This window comes from Drosophila albomicans, chromosome 2L, assembly GCF_009650485.2.
Source record: "Drosophila albomicans strain 15112-1751.03 chromosome 2L, ASM965048v2, whole genome shotgun sequence".
Taxonomy (NCBI): domain Eukaryota; kingdom Metazoa; phylum Arthropoda; class Insecta; order Diptera; family Drosophilidae; genus Drosophila; species Drosophila albomicans.
Window position 1 is genome coordinate 19879409 of NC_047628.2, and position 17331 is coordinate 19896739.

Sequence of the window (17331 nt, forward strand, 5' to 3'; positions counted from 1 at the left end):
TAACCAATTCCAAAACACACACACAGACACATTGATAAATGCGGCATATATACAAATTGAGCTCCTGGGGGCTTTTTACGGCTGTCAAGTTTTTGGTTCAAGTAGCGCAACTTTTCTAATTAATATTAATGCCACTAATTAGCCATTGGGGGGAATCTGCTAAGAGGCAGCAAGAGCTCACATACCACAAAAATATTTTCCTCAGACTTTTCCATACCCTGGAAAAATAGAAAGAGACTGATATGTTGATCTATGTCAGAAAAAAATTTATGTAGATGAGATTGGAAGTTTAAATACGGTTGATTACTTTAATAGAAAAACTTGTATTTTTAGTCAATTTCATTAAATTGTGAAAAATTCTTCGATATTTGTTGCCACAACAGGGTGTTCTTTAGTCGTGTACTATTCTGACCGTTTTCTTTGGTTTATTTTCATTTTTGCGTCGTGTTTTTCTTGCTCTTTTCGACACCTGTTCGAATGCCAAAATGCCTCAACGCAGTTTCGCAATGCCACTTTGAGAAAACTCTCAAATAAGATGAATGAGTGTCTAAGGGAATTATGTATTTTGTATAAATGAACACATTAAACTTATGAATAACAAATTTGTCTGCTTTAAGTAATTACGCTGATGGAAATTGTGTGGGATTTGTGATTTGTGTTGCCGAAATATTGGATATCTAACACAAAGCTTAACTCATTAGCTTTGATGAGATATTTGATTTCTAATACAAATTTCAGTTCCATTTGCTTTAATAAATATATGTATTTGTCATAGCATTTGTGTAATTTGTATATTTTGATTTATTTTTCGCTTTTATGCAAGTTCTAATTATGCTGATAATGTCTTTAATAATTGTTATTCTGCTTTATTTGCTTATGATGCCTTAGGTAATTGTTCATATCTGAAATCATATCATAAGCCAGACAGACATGACTTATGTTTAGTTATAGCATTTATCATGCACAACGTGTGTTAGCTTGGTCAAGTAATCGACGTCTCCCTCGCCATGCTCTACATTCTGCCCCCGACACACTCTCGACATTCTGCTCCCCCCTTTATAATGTACCTGCAGAAAATGTCACAACTTGTTTATGCCGCAAACGCGCGTTGCACGTTGCACGTTTGGCGCCGCGCGCGCGAGATGCTTAACAAAATGGGCTGCTTTGATGTGCAACGAGTTGTGTGTATCGCTTTTAATGCAGCTCAACTCTTTTTTTGGTTGGTGGTGGGGGAGGGAGGAGGAGGCGTTGGCGTGTGCCACATTATGCTGCAACGCCCCCCTTGCTCTGCTGTGTCGTGTGTTTTGGCTTATTGAAGTTAAATTGTTTGCTTAATGTGCATTTTGTGGCCAATTCTAGCCGGGACACAAACCAACGACTAGCACTGCTTAGCTTAGCGAGTGCAGCAACCGCGCTTGGCACAATAAATAAGCAATTGTTATTTATGGCTTTCACGCCACACAACAAACGGCGTGCGATCAATTAACTTGTCACTTAATTTGATTGTATTCCCAGACCCCAGACCCGCATATCGCACTGAAGAAAAATCAATGAAAAATCTTGAACACGCCAACTCTTTTTGGTTGGTTAAACGATCCGATCCAACTTGAGTTGTAGCGAGTGTGTTTTAGGTGTGTGTGTGTGTGTGTGTGGCACGCCTCTTAATTCAACTTGTTTTCACTCTTTATTTATGTTGCCCACACACAAGTTCATTGATTTCGTTTCGTCGTTTCGTTCGTTGTTCGTCTGTTTACTTTTTACGAGCATTTTTCACGCTTTCATTCGATTAATTGACAACAACATTTGTCAAAACATTTCGCGCTCCTCCCCAAATGGAGCACACAAAATACTGACCCACCAACACCATGTGAAGAGCGGGACCTGACCCTAGCACACTCATCATTTTGCAAATGAGACACACACAAAAAGTTAATGACCGACTTGCCCCCTTCTTCCCCCCACCACCGCAACAACACGCACATTTTCCTTTTTCATTTTCTGCTCGTTTTTACTGCTCACTTTTACTTTTCTTTTTGGCCATCATGCGTAACCAGCGCCCAAAGTCATCATCTCAACTCGTCTGTGCAAATATGATATCTACTTGGAATACGGCAGTCTTGAGTACAGTGTGTATTCATACTTAAATATTTGAACATTCAGTTTAAAATTACCTTGCAATTTCCTAATGCAAATTGCTTTGTTGAAAACTATCGAAGCCAATCGATAATTTGGTAATGAGTATTTCGTTGTTTGCTTTTATGTTTGAGGTGTGAAATCGATAATTAGTAAAACAAATGCGAGGAAGTAAAATACCAAAAATATTGTCCTGAGTGAGAAAGTATTGAAGCTGCATTCTCTTGCTCGCTCTAACAAGCTATGTGTGTGAAATAATAATTTAATTTATAAATTTTGCCAACTCAGCTCTCTATTTCGGAACTCAATTAAAAAAGTAAGTTCCAGCAAAATGTTGCAATGCATTTTGTCACAGTTCTTTTCATTTTGGGAACTGTGTCGTCAAGTTACAAGTGTACAAGTCAATTAAATAGTTTAAACATAAAATAAATGCACGAAATATATTGCAGAAGCAGCAAAAGAAGCGCTTGAGAAACCGTGTGTGTGTGTGCCAAATGTAGTTGTAAAACTGAAACTGAAATATCAGCAAAGATTTCACAACTTTAATTGGCATGACAAATAAAAAGCATATGCAAAAAGATTTTTCATCATATTTATTTTTTCTCTCTTGTTTATTTGCACACAAAAAACTTTTCGGCTTGAGTAAAACCAAAGAGAGAGATAAAAATACAAAACCCAAAACTCAATCCCAAAGCTAAACCCAAAAGTCGATTGCATAAATTGGCCAAAGCAACGCAAAGCGAAGTGAACTAAAAAGCGAGTGCCGACGCTCTTTGGGTTTTGGTTTTTTTCTGCTTTTTTTTTTTTGTGTAATTCAATTTTGAATATTTTACCGGGGCAGCGTGAGAACCGCCTTATATGGCAATCATTTATGGGCATATTTTGAGGTGGGAAAATTGCAATCAAAATTAACGCAACCCAAAAGTCATTTTGGACACTTTCATTGAGCACTCGCAACTATTGTCAGATCTTACATAAAAGACACCAATTCCTGGCCCTAAAAAGAAAAACAGAAATATCATAATAAAAGCACTTTCAATTGGCAATCACATGCGAATCTGGATGGCTTTATAACTGATATCCGGCATGCTATATTCGAGTGCATAACGATTGCGTACCCTATAAAAAGAAGTCGCTTGATTAGCCAACGCTTTTCAACAGCTAAAAAAGAAGAACTTTTAATACCTTTCTTCGTTTTAGTTATTTCTTGAGCAGCTTCGAGGAAGATTTAATACTTTTCTATGTTTTATTTATTTCTTGAACAGTTTCCAAGAAGAACTTTTAGTACTTTTCTATGTTTTATTTGTTTATTTACATAAATTTCGCAAAACACTCTTTAACATTTATATTCTGTTTAACAATTCTTAATTTTCATATCTAAGTCGCTTGACAAACTAACCCATTAAGTTTCTATGAATTTTTATGGTAAATCTTTTCTATGACTATTTTGTTTATTTGTTGACATAAATTTCTCTTCAATATTTGAATTCAGTTCAATAATTTCTTAATTACTATTACAAAAATCTGTTTGCCATTTCTCTATTTACTTACTTACTTTACTATGGTCAATGAAAGTTATCGTGGGACCACACTGAACGGTTTTGTGTCTCCATTTATCAATCAATTTATTGATCAATCTCTCACCACTTGGCAATCACACTATGCTTCCGTTTGCTACATATTTTTTTTTTTTTTTGGCCACAAAGAGTACCTTCTCTTCGACTGCTGTTGGCTTGTGAATTACTTTCATAATTTGTTTCTTTCCGCACTTTTGGTAATAATTTTTTAATCAATTTCGTATCACATAATTAATGAATGTGCTCGTTTGCTTTGTTTTCTGGCCAGCATAAAATTGGCAATTTCATCAAAAAACGTTGAGGTAAATGTGACCATTAAAACAAATTGGGGTCAGACTCACTTTGAGAGACAGTCGACAGACCAAACGACTAAGCATTCTATCGCTTTGATACGCGTATCTCTCTCTCGGTATCATAGTGATTCCAATAAAAAACCAGAGAGAAAAGTGTTGCCTCGGCATTTCGCGTGATCATAATTAAACTTGATGGAATTTTTAACTGGAGCGTGGCTTTTAATGAGCATCAGTTCTGGGCCAGGCCCAACGAAGAGGGGATTGCGAATTTGCATGCTCGCCTCCTCGGCTCGTGCCAGTCAATGGCCAGGCCAAAATACCAACTATCAGTAACTCAGTCGGTCTGTCTTTCTGTCATGTCGGTCTCTTTACTGCTGGCCAAGTGTGACGCGAAAGTCACGGCTACGACAATTGCGAAAAGTACGATGACAAAGTCTACAATTACAAGCAACCTTTCTTTCAAACCAAAAACCAGCAAGCAAGCAACAAAAAAAGGTAGTAAAAAACAATCAGCGAAAGGGGGAAATAATCATTCAACGACTCTCGTACTTGGCACACACACAATTTGCCAAGTGAAAAGCTCGATTATAAGCATATCTATGCAAACATCTAACAGCAGTTATAAATATGCTAATTACATATTATCCATTATACGTGTAATCTTCCTTCCAGCTGATTTTAAGCCGCTTTTTCAAATTTCATTTCATTTTGATGCATAATATTTTTGGGCACTTTTTTTCGGCGCGTTTTAATTGAAAAGCTTTGGCTTTTCTTTGAAAGTTTTGGGCGATTATCTTTTGAGCGATTAAATGAACTTGTAGATTTGTTGAGGAGGCTTTTGACTTGTGAGAAAAATTGGACACTAGTTTGTGTAAGGTGCAAGACAAAAAGCCACAGCGTGATACGATCAAACGGGATTTTAGATCAGGTGATCTTTAAATTCTATAAGTGCCCTTCATAAATTTGAAGATCTCTCCCCCCAATAAATTTGATGATCTTAATATTTAAAAAAAATTACAATATTTTGTTTTACATTTTTTAGAGTTGTACTAACACGTTTACTAAAAATGAACTTGTAACGGTAGCTAAACTTGTATAAGATTTAATCTTTTATTTTTTTTTGTGTAAAATAATAGAAATGTTCAGATCATAGCAATTGTACTATCTATCACTAGCAAAATGAAATTAGAGCATTGCTTTTAGCACTTTTTTCCATTCATTACTTTACATTACAAAGATGATGTTAATATTAGATTTGTGATTATGCTTCTCCTAGAAGGTTGTTGTTTATAGATAAGTTTTAAACAAAGTGGGACATCTTTCTCCCTTTGTGAAGGGGAAACACTTTAGCATAATTTTAAGACACATTCGAGTTTAACAGATCAGTTAAGGAATTCTATAAAAATGAAAGTATCTATACGTACCAGATTTCCCATATCTAATTAGAATTTAAACAAATTGTTGTCTGGCGCCTTTCTCGTACTTAGTTTATAGCCCATTAAAGTGCAGTTTTAGGCTTGGCTTTGCCATTATAATAAGAGATTTGTTTAATAACGTTTGCCATTTTCTAGCCACCCAGAGTCGTCGCCTTTGTCTTTTGCATAATTACAATTAAATTCATTTCCCCACCTACTTTTCCTCATAGCAGTACTCACAATTTCTTTAATACATTTTGTTTGCCTGCCTGCCTTTGTTGCTGTGGTTGTTGTTGTTTTTTGCATTTCTCTTTACATAAGCTTTGAAGTTTTTAGTTGTGTGCGTTTTTATGTTTTTTTTTTTTTGTTGCTTTTGCGTTTGCTTTGCCTTTTTGGCGTCGTCGTCGACTTTGGCGTCGCGCCTGTGGCTTGAAGTTAGTCGCGCGTCGCGCTTTCAAACCAACAGACGTGCGCGGGGCTGGCCATTGTTGTTATTATAACTGTTGTTGTTGTTGGGTGTTGTGTTGTGAATGAGTGAGTGAGTGAGTTAGTGTTAGAGAAGAGCTCTCGTTACTTTTGTATGTGTTGTTGTTGCTTTCGGCAACGTCTGTTGCGCGCGTATAACAGACTGCCACAGTTTGAGAGCCACTGAGGAATTGCGCCTGCGCCTGCCAGCCAACAAACAAAATTGCAGCCACAAACATTATGGGTCTCAATGAGTTCGTCTCTCTGTTCTACGGGTCGGCACAGAATTTGCACGACAGCAGCAAATTGGCGTCGACGTCGACGTATTCATTGCCAACGGTCGCGGATGTTAAAGAGTTTCGACAAATGTTAAAAAATCACAAAAATGCCCAGGCCAAAAAGTACAATTACAAGGACTATCCAAATGATATGAAATATGCGAAAAATGTGAGTGCAACGCAACCATCGGTGGCAGCTGCTAAAAAGCTGCTCAGCAACAGCAACAACAGCAGCAGCAACAATAACAACAACGCTGCGATTGCCAACAATAATGGAAAATCGCTTAAAGTGCCGCCAGCCACAAGGATACCAACAAAATCAGCAGCATCCATTGGTGCTGCCTCGTGTAGCAGCAACAGCAGCATTAGCAGCAGCGAAATGGATTTGCAACGCGGCAAACAAAAGTCTGCCACATCGTCGGCAAGCTCCTTTCTATGGAATTCCTTTCGGTTGCCACGCAGGCAAAAGCAAACGCCACCAACAACAACAAAATCGTTGACAACATCCACAAAAGTAGGAACAACAACAACAACAACAGATAAAAAACGCTCTGCCGGTGAGTGCCAAGTACCGAATGTCAAATACAGAAATACAAATGGCTAAAGACAACAGCAGCAGCGGCCGGAGAAAAATCAATTGCCAAAACTGAAAACACAAAACGAAACATATGCTAGTGAAATACCCTGTAGTAGGTGCTCTATGAAGTGAATGAATGTCCTCTTTTTTTTGTCTTTGTTGTTGGTTGTACGTTTAGTGGATAGTGGTATAGTCTAGATATGTGTAGTTCCTATATATGTAGGATAAACTTAAAAAAGAATGCGCTTCTCTTATATTAGAAGTAATCCCAAACATTTCCTGTAATTTCCTCTGTTTAGCAACAGTTTTCTTTTATTAATTTTATATATAATTGCTGAGGTACTTTTGAGAGGATTTCCTAATCAAAGTATAGGATAATTTTGAGAAGATATTTATTATTCCTCTACAGCAACATGTTTTATAATATTGACATAAAAAATACTCCAAGGGTTTAACAGATTAAAGATAATATTTATTATCAGTTCTACTCTTTTTTCCAAATTGAAAACCTTCAAAAAAGTTTCAATGTTATTAGAGTAATACTATATAATAATGCCTAATATACATAATACATACAATTTACCAAAACTCCAGCGCTTACAGTTACACTCAGATCTCCCATGCAAATGCATGCAACTTTTGTTGTTGCGTCTTCAGTCTAGATATTGATCTTAATACCGAGTTTATGCTTCGAGGGTATCAAAAATCTGCCAGCTAATTGTTAATTGCCATTTGAAAGACGAACCCAACAGCAGCAGCGAGTATCTGATTCTGTTTTGTTTTTCTGGTAGTTTTCTGACCCATTTACATTTGAGAAACTCCACAAGCACTTGAACACAAAGTTGAGAAGAACAATGGAACAATTGGCAGTGCGCAGTCAGCGGCCAGCGGCTATTTGGCTAACAAGCGAGTCAAGCGCTCAACATGAAGTAACCCAATAAACCAACAACCAAAAAAACAAAAAAAAAAAAATGACAAGGCATAGACAATAAAAAAGTACAGCTAGCTGACTATCAAATTCTAAGTGCTTAGCGGTTATCTAATAACGCGAGAGACATTAAATTTGATGTCTTATATAAGTTACACATGCTCTGGGCGATGAACATGCAACATATTACAACCATTTCCTGTGCGCTGTTGTTCGTGTCATTGTTGCTAAGTTCCACCTAACAAACGAGCCGTCAAATTTTGTGCTTCCAAAATTTCCACTCTTCGCTGTCTTTGTCGCAATTAGAACTCCAGTCAAGATCTATTCTCCTCCCCCCCACCACCTTCTACCAAAAAAAACATAATTTTCTGTTCTTTACTTTGGTTTTCATTTTCGCTTTTTGACGCGTTGCGAATCCGATTGTTTGTGCTTTTTTATAAATAGAAAACATTGGGTAGACAAAACACAAGTTTATAAGTATATATCAGCTTAATTATCAAAATTTGTTATTTTGTTGTCTAGTCATTTGTGTGGATCGTAAAGAAGATTGCCCAAAGTCACACAAAGTTTTGTTGATAGAGCAGAAAACAGAAATAATTGTTTGTATTAGAAATATAAGATAGGAAAATACGAAGATTTCATAAGAATAGAAACAAAAGTGCTAAGGATTAAATATCATTATAGAGCTTCAGTACTTATTCTCGGTTCTAGAAGATTTCAGTAATATATCATCAGTAAATTAATAATCCATTATGAAAATATAAAAATTTTCATAGAAATAATTGTTTGTACGCGTATTAGAAATATAAGATAGAAAAATACGAAGATTTTATAAGAATCGAAATAACATTGTCAAGGATTAAATATCTTTATATAACTTTAATATTTATTACAAGTTCTACAAGATTTCAGTAAGATTTCATAAGTAAATTAATAATTCATTATGAAAATATAAAACGTTCGTTGGCAAAATTCAAATTCTTTTTTTTTTTTCATAAAAAAATGTAAGAATATAATTATCCAGATTTCCCCTTCAAATGTGCTGCTTCAAATCAATTCCTTTTGACTTAATTTCCATTTGGTAGACTATTTCACTAATTGATTCTCATCTAGCTTTTATTTTTCTCTATATTCCCATCATACATTCATTATTTTTATTGCTTGGTTATTATTGTCAACACATTCTTGACATATCTCTATGCATTTTCTGCGCATGTTCTCGCGAATAAAAAGGGGGCGCAACAAGAGTTGTGTGTAGAAAGAAGCGAGGCGCCCACATGTGGCGTCTGCCTCATGGACCATTATTGATTTTTAACCGAAACAAGAAATTCCTGTCTCAACTGAATACATTGTGTTGAGGGAGTGTAACAAGAAGAAGAAGAAGCAGAAGTAGTTGTAGAAGAGAGGAAAACTTACAAGTACAAAACCCGAGAACAATTTGTGGTGTGTGACTAATGTGACTTAAGCTCATGATATACCCGACTAAAATAAGCTGGATGATGACTCATCAGGCGACTACCCCAATGGCAGTAACAACAACAACAATAATAGCAAGTAGAGAAGAAGAAGAACAAGTGTAGATGAAGCAACATTAGCTGTGTAGAACACACAACAAGCGGTACTTTCTCGCTCTCACTTCGACCAGTCACTTTCTCTCTTTTGCTCTGCTGTCAGCATAAAAATTGCATAATATGTGTGTGTACTCCATGTGTGCGAGAGTGTGCCTGTGTGTGTGTGTGCATGCCTTTTTGACACACTGACACTTATTGCTCAGTGAGCAGTGAGTTGACAGGCAGCTGGTGAAAGAGCGCCGCCAAGCAGTGCACATGCGCAGTATCAATCGCTCTCAAACTGTTATACGCTAACTGCTTGTTTACAGTGCCCCACAAACTGCTGCTGAACATTCTCATTGTTTGTCTGTCTCATTTATAGCGTATTTTGCTCGTCGTTTATGTCCATTTCATGTGTTGCCACAAGCAATGATTATGTCATCGTTAAGTGATCTTACGCATCTGCTTCTTCTTGCAATCTTAAGTGCAATTTGCTTTTAAAATTCCCCCAAATCGATTAATTAATAATCCCAACAACACAGCAATATTCAATAATCATAAAAGAAAAACAACAGCAAGGCATAATTAAATCAGAGCTGCGTTAATTAACGGTACTGCTGCATGCTGGAATTAACAAACTGTGACCACATACTGTGGCGCCTCCAGCGTAGATGCTGCCACAAGCTCTGCCACTAATGGAGTCAAGTGCAAGCGACGTAACGGCCAATGGACACACTGCTCGCTCTGGCTCTAGCACTGGCTAATGGATATTGCAGAGCAAAACGTCAGCCTGGCTGGCTGGCTGGCTGGCTGCGTCTGTGCAGCAAAGCGCAACAAATTGTTGCACTCAACTCTCAACTGCAGTAGCTGCAACCGAAGCGAGCTACTGCCACATCGAATTGATTGATAACCGCCTTTCAGTCTCTCGAGTAGTTTTTGGCCGCCAGCCAGAGCCAAAGTGCCGGTTGCCGGTTGTCTTGTCTGCCTGCTTGCGAACACACGGGGCGTATGCGCAATTTGCATGCAAAGGCGCAAGATAAGCAAATTTGTTTTAAATGCAGATGGCACATTTTTCATGGCCAGCCAGCCTGCTGTCCATCTACAATACTGTCGTTGTTTATTGTTAGTTTGTGGCGTGTGCCATTTGCATTGAACTTGTTTATTTCTCTCTTTTTGGCCCGCATGCAAGTCATCGCAATTCTTTTAGCCATTTCGAATAAGCCATAATTAAGGTCATGTGCCTGTTTAACAATATATCTTATACTCGTCGCAAAGAAATTGTTTCTCTCGCTGCGTGTGGCACTTGTAAATGGTAATTCGTTTTTTGCTTTGCAAAAAGTAGGCAGAATATATATAGAAAAAAGGTGTCAACTTTAAGGGAATGACAGGAGAAAATGTTATGAAGAAACGAACGAATGTTATGAGTGAACTTAAATCGAGCTTAAATGAGATTGTTGAAGTTGGGCTAACAAATTATTTTTTAATTATTTATCGAACATAAAAATATTAGATTAGATTATATTTCATTAGCTTAGTTTCTTTCTCAAAGGAAATGACAGGAGAAAGTGTTGTCAAGAAAGTCGTGCTTTAAGCACACTTAAAGCGAGCTTTAAATGATTTCATTCATTTTTTCATTCATTATATTCTAAAAATCTAATAAATAGTATACGTCATTAGCTTCTTATTTTATTGTATTTCTTAGTTTATTGATTTATTATCACGCAAATTCTAAACTACTTGAAATACATATTTGAAAACTAATATACATTCATTTAAAATAATTTTCAATTCTTTTCCATACTTCACTTCGTCGTTAATAATTCTCTTCACAACAAATTGACTTTTCAAATATTTTATGCCTTTTGTTACTTAATTATCATTTATTTAATAGCTAGTCTGAGCTCAGTTTTTTTTTTGTTTATTGACTTCTATTTTTAAGCTCTGCAAAATTATGATTTTATTATTATTTTTTCATTATTATTCCTCTCTGATATAATAAACAAATTTGCGCATAATGAGCTGGAGTTTATAAAGCGAGAAAATAAGTTTGGCTGCTGTTGCCAAGGCTTGCGAATAAATTGGTTCATTTCCTGTTGGTTTTCCCTACATTCATTCACTCGGTGGGTGTTATTAGCATTGAGGGAAACTGCTGAGTTTTGACCGTCTGTTGAAGAGTTTTTTTTATGAGCTATTTGTATTTCGACCGCTCTTTTGTTGAGTTGTAGTTGTTGTTTGTTTTATAGTTTTTTTTGCCTGGTGTTTGGCTTTGGTTGGTGTTGGTGTTGCCAACTCTCTGTTGACGCGTTGACCAAATTGATGTGTTGCCAAAGCCATTAAGCCAAGTCTGTTGCTATTGACTTACGCACCATTTGGCCCACAATTCGCGTTGGGCCTTTTGCGTTTTCCATTTCCCTTCCACTTCTCTTTCTTTCTTTTGCGCTTTGGCTCGTCGTCGCAATTAACACTTGTTGACAAGTTCAGTAGGCCAAGTCATAGTGTTGTTGTTGTCGTCGTTATTGTTGTAGTTGTTGCTCAAGTATTGCGTGGCAGAGGCAATTTAAACTTAACACTTGACGCCCACGCGTAGTGCCCCCATTTGGGGCAGCTGCTATGATTTGAGGCGATTAAAATTTGATTTATGTCGACTCATTAATTAGACGCCACAACAACGAAGCGTCGCGTTGCCTCAGGCTACAGTGTTTTTGCTTTTTGGCAAACATTTGGCCCCACGGGGGGTTGGACAGCCACTGGACAGCACAGTGGTCAAGTGAAAGTCTTTCGCTGCGGATGATTTTTGCATTAAATAATTAATTATGAATGCTTAGCTAATTATCTGATAAGAATATTATTTATTTATTTATGCTGATATTTATATTTTCATCTCATTTCACCCACTGTGCGCAGTGAAATTAATTAAGATTGCGACTGCTCTGCTAAAGCTATTAAGTGACCCACTGAACGACCTCAGTCACTCCACTGCAATTGTCACCTCTCTCTCTCTCTCTGTTGCTCTTTCTCGTCTACTTCCCCCTCTCTTTAAAAGCTCTTCACACTCACTGACGTCATAGGCAGCATTGTCTCTCCGTTAATTAGGCGCATTCTTTTTGTGAATGCCCAGCACGAGTGCGAAGAAGCAAACCGAAGGCGACGGCGACGGCGACGAACATATTAACGAATGGATATACAAATAAATACATGTGTGTATTTAAAATGAAAACTCAACGATCGCATACTCACCACACTCAACAACAACTCGGCGGCAATCGGCAAACGTCTGTTGTTGTTTGCTGTGGCGGCTACGCACAGTGGTGTGGTGAGTTGAGCGGCGCAATTAGCGAACGGCAACTGCCCAAGCGAAATGTCCAATGCGCCGTGCGCTCGCGACTCTTTTTGTTGTTTTGAATCGAATTCATTAACAGTTTATGTTTAGAACATTGAACGTGGCTGTGTGATTTGTTATTGCGCGCTTTTTTTTCGTTTACCTACATAGATAAAATCAAAGGCGACGACAGCGAAATACAATTCGCAATATGTGCAATAAAATGAAAGCAGCGTGTTATTGAAGATGCTCTAAAAAAGCAGTGCAAGTTATACTTGAAGTCCAAGCAGTGTGTGTGGAGTGCAAGCAGTTGTCTGAGAACACTGCATTGTTATTGTTATTATTATTGCTATTGAAAATGTGTGATATGTCGGCAAGGCTTGACAACAGCTGTGACTATGAAAACACAGAAGATGAGGGAATTGGCGGTAAGTGCTGTGAAATTTGGCAACTTTGCTACCTTTGCCTGACATTGGCCAAGAATTTCGACGCAATTTCCTCGAACGAGAAACTAATGCACAGGCCTCAGCGTAGATCAACAAAAATCACAGAAATATTGTGCAAAACAAATAGACGACGACAAAATGAGCATTAAAAACTGAACTGTGTAGGAAAGCATACAAGTACGCGAGTATTATGAGGTCTGACCTAGAGCTGGCCGCAGAATAAACAAATGAATATGCGATGTGTAGAAATACATACAAAAAATATATATGTATGTGTTGATATGTATATTTTAGTCAACATCAGTTTCGCATTAGCATTTACATTTAAAGCAGAAAAGTAGCAAAACATAGAAGAGAATTTTTATTTTCGTAGAGTATTTAATTCTCTGCTATTGCGTAGAAAGTGACTCTCCCTTGCCTCCTTATACACTCCTTAACATTTCCTCTTATTCATCACAACCGCAAATTCTCATACAATAAATATTAAATATATAAACACATATACAATGTGTATTATATTGTTATATTATTCGCGCATATGTGTGCCATATGATTTTGCAAATTATGAGTGCACTCTCGTAAAAATCATTAATTCGTTCCGTTTCGCAGTGACACATGTAATGTCGTTGGCTTCTGATTAATTAGCTAATTTTGTGTTTTGCGTATTTGTTTGTGTTTGGTTTCAATTTGTTTCAACTGGTTTATTGTGCCAAATGGGCAAGGAATCGACTTGAAAAGACTTGTGCACAACTTTCTATAAATAAGCATTAGAATTGCTGCCAAAAAAATGCTACTATACAAATAGATTAAAAAACAACACATATAAATATAAATACGACAGCGGACTTTTGTTGTGGTTTGGGGGTACGACCTTGAATTACGTCCAGACTGTAAAATGTAATGCAATAAAAATCATTTCAAACTAAAAGAAAGCTATGCGACTTTAAGTTACTCTATAGTCAGAATTTGCTGAAATTTTTAGAATATAGAGCTAATAATGAATTGAGTATGCATGCCAAAAATGATGTGTTTATTGCTGAAAATAACATACATATATAATAGAATTATTCGATAATATAATATTTAGTGATGACTGAAAAACATTCTTTCAACTGCTTGCGAGACATCTACATTCATACATCGCCAGATGGCGCTGTCTTTCAACGATGGCTCAACAATCCGTTGGCTCACTCATCATAAGGCCAACAACTAGCTCCTCTATGTTCATCTTTCAGTTTCTGATTGACATTCAGCAGGCGTCGTTCATTCACTATAAAACGCAGCGGCGAATCTGATTCTTCTGACAAGTTCTTCCGCTCTGCGGTTGCTTTTATTAGTTTCTTTTATTCGCCCGATTCGCACGTTGTTTACAACTGTAAATTGTTTATACGCATCGATCGTAGACGCACAATTTATCGAACACGCAAATAAGTTTACAATTTTTATGTAGGGACTTTTTGTGCAGTGATAAAGATCTTTGTTTGCCTAGAGAATAATATTTGTAATCCTCAGCAGGCTTTATTCAGCTGTTGCCATAAACAGTCGAAAGTTTATGTTGACTTTGAGGGTTAACTTTTGTTATTAAATAGTTTAATGATAACAATATTAAAAGTGATTAATTGTTTTTGCTGCCAATACTACAAGGAAACGGTTTTGTTTATTTAGATAAGCGTAGGTTAAAAGAACTTTATCAAAATTACAGGGAATTTTATTAAAAAAGACGTACAAAATTCCAAAGATAGTAATGAAAGAATTTTGTCGAGCATGTGCGTTTATAATTAAGTAAATTATTGTATGGTATCTATTACTTTTTACATTTATATTTTAAATGTTGTTTTAGCGAAAAAAGTAATCTTAAGTAATGACTTAATGTCGTGGAATTTTAGCTAAAGCAAAGAGTTTTTAAATGAGCTAACTCAAGCTAATATGCGCATCATTTTTTATACATATTTTCTTTGAGTGCTTTTGCACATTTCACAGATCGAATTAGTGAATAAATTCCACTTGCAATTTGTTTTATAGCCGCCCACAAAGAGCAAGCGCTGTTAAATGGGCGACGCTTTAACTATTTCAAATGTCTGTCCGTCCGTCTGTTTGTTATTCGTGTCTCTCGCTTTCGCACTAAACACTTTTGCAGTTAAATTGCAATTAAAACAGAAAGACTGCAAATAAACAAGTGACTGCTGCTGGACCAGGGCAACAAACCCGCTTCCCTCCTCTCGCATTGTTGACCCCTCGCCCCATCTCAGGTCGAAGTTGTGAAGCTGTCGCAGAAACTAAACAGAAACCCGAAAACATTTCAAGTGAGATTTTTATGCTGTTCAAAACGCAGCTAATTGAAATGCCAGTTGCCGTTTCTCAGTTTTTTGATTCGTTGTTGTTTTTGTTGCTGTGATTTTCATTATTGTTGTTTGAGCTTTTAATTACGGGCATTTTGCCGCTGGACATGTTTTTGTTGCACTTTTTGTGGGTCGCCATTGGGCCAAGACAGGTTGCATTTTGGCCAAAACGGGCAAAACTACGCATGGGTGTTGATTGTGTGTGTGGCAAGTGTGTTGTGTGTGTGTGTGAGTGAATGCATCGCAAAGTCAATCACTTAGGCAGCTGCCTAATGCCAAATAAGATATTTCGGAATTTCAATTATTTTCCTTTGACTGTATGAGTGCTGTATGCAAGAGTGTGCATTTGTGTGCATGTGTGAGCATGTGTGTGCATGTTTATGCATGTATTTGTGTGTCTGTGGTCAGTGCAACATACGTCGCATGCTGACAGCTCTGACTTTGAGCGAGCATATGCAACAGCAGCCCACTGAGCCGCCGCGTTGCACAGTGTGACTTGCTTGACTGACAGTCAGACAGCAGGCGTTAACACATGTTGATTTCCAGCCGAAAAACTGAAATTGAACCTGAAACTGAAACTGCGCGAGAAAACCCCCGACGAAAAAAAAACCGTCATTATGAGTTTGGCTGACCAAATGAAAGCCCAAAATGTGAATGGAATAGTGTTTGAATGTATGAATGGGAAAATAAATATGAATGCAAAATTTATGCAGTTTAGTTGTTGACAATGTTGACAAAAAAAAAAAGAATGTGCTTTTGCTTAAAGGCGCAAATAAACAAAAACTGCATTTAATTAAAAAATTTAACAGCTTAAGCACACTAAAAATTTGGCATTGATTTTAGCTTTTTAGTGGCGTAAATCCTTCTTCAAATGAAAATCTTTTTGGTGTATTAAAGTTATTTTGAAGGTTGTTAAGTAGCCAAGAAAATCTATATTTGCATTCTTTAAGTTTATAAGTACATAAATATGACTTTTAATGAGTAATTCATATATTTGATTGAATCTTTTTTTTTTAATTATTTATATATGATACTTTATTCATAATTTAAAGTAGCACTTAAAAGTTTAGCAAGCTTTTCAGTATTCATAGTTTACTTTTATATAGAGAGAATTGTAGCATTTTTAGTTTAATTGGTCTAAAACAAACCTGCACTTAAATTTTTATCGTGGGAAAATCCCTTCCAAGCAATTTAGCAATACTTTTCTCACATTTCTCACCGAAATATTTCTCAATGAAACGAACACCCTCAACTTGCCTAGGTTTTTCCGCGTCCGTCGTAAAACAGCCAAGTGAGAGAGATGTGAAAGGTAACACACAAAACACAAAAAATATATAGAAATGGAATGAATGGCAAATGTAGTGCCCACATTCAAGCGAATAACTACTGAGGTGGTCGGTTTGCCAGTCATAAAATGCACAATTGCCGACTCTCTCAGCGTGAAAGACACTGAGACTGAGTTGCCCCATGGTGCGATCCTGTCAGCGAGAAGAACTTGTTCAGCAGACAGATCCGTGAGAACTCGAAGATGTCGATGTTTCTCTGCTCCAGTCGGACAGTCTTGGCCTTGGCATTTCTTAGGCATTAATGTCTTGTAACTAATGCCATTTAATTGCCTAATTGACATTGCAGAATCTCGCAGAAATATCGACGTGTGCCAGGCATCACTCTTCGCTCTAAAGAGAATTTCCTCAGGTCGTGTGGCATTGGAAGTTCCAGTTCTTGAGCTCACGCGTCTCCTCAGGTGTTGTCCTTACTTAATTGCTAATGGTTATTTTAACACGCATCTGTTGTTAGGCTGCAAAATATGATTATTAACTTGCGAGGGGGAAATTCCCTTCGATTTCGGATTTGAAATTTCCGCATCCTATTAAAAATCGTTACGCTGTTTATTTAGGCATCGTGTCAACGAAGGTTTTTCCTGACTCTTTGTAGGAAAATACAGTTTATTTTATTTATTTTAGCTAAATTTAGTATTCGCTCTGTCAACAATTTAGTTAATTTCTTTGCT

At 36.9% G+C, this 17331-nt stretch overlaps 1 protein-coding gene across 1 annotated transcript in view; it reads left to right on the forward strand.

Moving 5' to 3' along the window:
* LOC117565103 (serine-rich adhesin for platelets) overlaps nt 1-17331 on the forward strand; it is a 105492-nt gene that overhangs the window by 77464 nt on the left and 10697 nt on the right. The window lies entirely within an intron of this gene.